Raw genomic sequence first — 2,785 nt, 5'->3', positions numbered from 1 at the left:
GTGGTGCGGCAATGGGTTCCCCACTTTCACCTGTGATTGCCAATTTATATATGGAGTTTTTCGAGAAGAAGGCACTTGAGACGAGCGAGAAGAAACCATCATGCGCATGATTGAGATATGTGGATGATACCTTTGTGATCTGGCCACATGGAAAAGAAAAACTTGAGGAATTCCACGTACATCTAAATACAGTACATCCAGACATAAAATTCACAAAAGAACTCGAAAAAGGAGGTTGTCTCCCCTTCTTAGATGTACTGGTTAAAAGAAAAATGGATGGAAGCCTAGGCCATTCAGTGTACAGAAAGAAGACCCACACAGACAGGTATCTGAATTCAACATCGCATCACCACCCACAACAAAAGGCCTGCGTCATTAAAACGCTAACCCACCGAGCCAAAATCGTGTGTGATGCTGAGCATATCAGTGATGAAATGCAACACCTTATGTGGGCACTGAAAGGCAATGGTTATAGTGTCTCTTTCATTAAATGAGCAATGAAAGAAAAACACCCTCCTCAAGATGACGGCCACAAGGGGAAGAAGCCACTTACATACGCTAAAATTCCATACATCTCCGGGGTCACCGATAGAATCGCCAGAATCCTCCATAAAGGCAACATTAAGACTCGCTTCTGCACCGTGAAGAAGATTCAGAATATCCTACCTTCACCGAAGGATAGCCATCCTCCCCTTCAATCTATGGGAGTGTATGAGGTTCCCTGCTGCTGCGGCAGAAGCTACGTGGGACAGAGCAAGCGTTCAATCTCCCAAAGGCTTAAGGAGCACGAAAGGGTGTTAAAATTACATCAGTGGGACGCATCAGCTGTTGCTGAACATTTTGCCTCCAGCCCTGGGCATAGAATAATGTTTGACGCTACACGGGTATTAGCGAAGACGGAAGAATACCATCCGCGTCTTATACGCGAATCCATCGAGATAGCGAAAAGACCTAATAACTTTAATAGGGAGGATGGGTATAACCTCAGTCGTATATGGAGAGGGTTCCTAGCACAATATAATGGCCAACGGCTATCGGCTAAAATTCAAATCCGGCACAACAATGGGTAGCGAAAAACATATATAAGCTCGGGACGAGAATAAATTCCTTCCATTCTCTTGATAACGCTCCCAGTAGGAGGAGTGAAACGTCGAGTTAAAATGTTTTCTACACAGCAATACCCGAAAACCACCAACAACATGGTATGGGTATTCCATGCCCATCCAAGATTTTTAAAAGTCGAGTGGGGCCTTCCGAAAGAATACCTTCTGAAGCGTTATGTTTTCCTGGTTGTATCCGGATAAAATTTCAACTGAATGCAAAGAGAACGCTCATAAAACCGTGATTTTGGCCATGATTTCAGGTTTCGATACCAGGCTGCCATAACGTATGAGAACGTGTTCTTTATCGTGTCGCTCAAGGTGCCACTCGATTTTACTTCGGATATTCGGCGGGCCGCATTTATTTGCAAGCCTCACTCACTGGGAATATGAGAAGAGGTGTCGAGGCACAAAGATAATATCATAGCCGCTAATGGAATAGGGATGTGGGTATTGAATGCCCAGCCAAGAAGTTAAAAATAGAGTGGGGCCTTCCACAAGAATACCTTCTGACGCGTTATGTTTTCCTGGGAGTACCTTGTTAAAATTTCTCAGAATAACGGCAAACGAGCCAATTGCTTTAGTTATATGTATATTTTATTTACGTATTATCTAGTCTTTTTTTTGGTCGAATCTTTGAACGCCTTGAAATGAGCTTAATAAATCACCATGCCTATAGAAGAAAGTTTGGCGAAAAATTTGGTATATCTGGCTCCACAATTTTGGGATACTACAAGGATATAGTCACATACAATCAAAAGCAAACATTGGCATTGCGCTTTATTTTATTGACGTGGCTTTACAATCATAATGTCTGTAAAACATAAAATGCCACAAAAATGTATAAAATTTAGAAATAACACTTCCGAGAAAAAACATAGTTTTCTTGGCGTCTCAGGCGTAATTTTGTACTTAACTGCGAGATGCACGCCATGCATGTGAAAGTACGCAGAAGTAATCATCGCACTATAGAGTTCTTTAATCAAGCGCCTCAACACAACTAAAATCAACGCAGCACTTGATTCATCACTCATGATAAAAATATTGTCCATCGGAATCTTCTTCTTTGCGGAATTTAGGAACAACACCAATATTATCACAGTTGATTTTGAAGTGATTCTTCATCGCAAAATATTAAATACATGCATTACCATTTTAAACACACATCGCACTACAAAAATAAAATTCCACCGCGAATAAAGGAAAATAAATACATTAACTTTCATACATATTAACTCATAACTAACATACATATTAACTCATAACTAACATACATATTAACTCATAACTAACATACATATTAACTCATAACTAACATACATATTAACTCATAACTAACATACATATTAACTTTACTATTGATGCCATTTTTTTACGAGTCCTTGTGCTCTGATCCGATACTAGCACCATGAATGTGGATGAATACGCCACAGAACTCGTGGATTCATGGCATGTGTTTGATGAATGTTTTATGTAGTCACTATTCCAGTAGCGTAACCAGGCATATGCTTTGGTGGGGTGGGAATGGGATGTCCTGGGGTGGCGACCCTGAGGTAACAGGGGTTCCGGAAAAATTTTTGAAAAACGACTTTCCTGGAAATACATTTAACGTCATTTTGGCGCTTAATATTTAACTTTAAGCAGATGCAGTTATTATACGTCAAAACTAGACTATAGATTTAAAT

This window comes from Ischnura elegans, chromosome 9, assembly GCF_921293095.1.
Source record: "Ischnura elegans chromosome 9, ioIscEleg1.1, whole genome shotgun sequence".
Taxonomy (NCBI): domain Eukaryota; kingdom Metazoa; phylum Arthropoda; class Insecta; order Odonata; family Coenagrionidae; genus Ischnura; species Ischnura elegans.
This window is presented reverse-complemented; position numbering follows the sequence as displayed.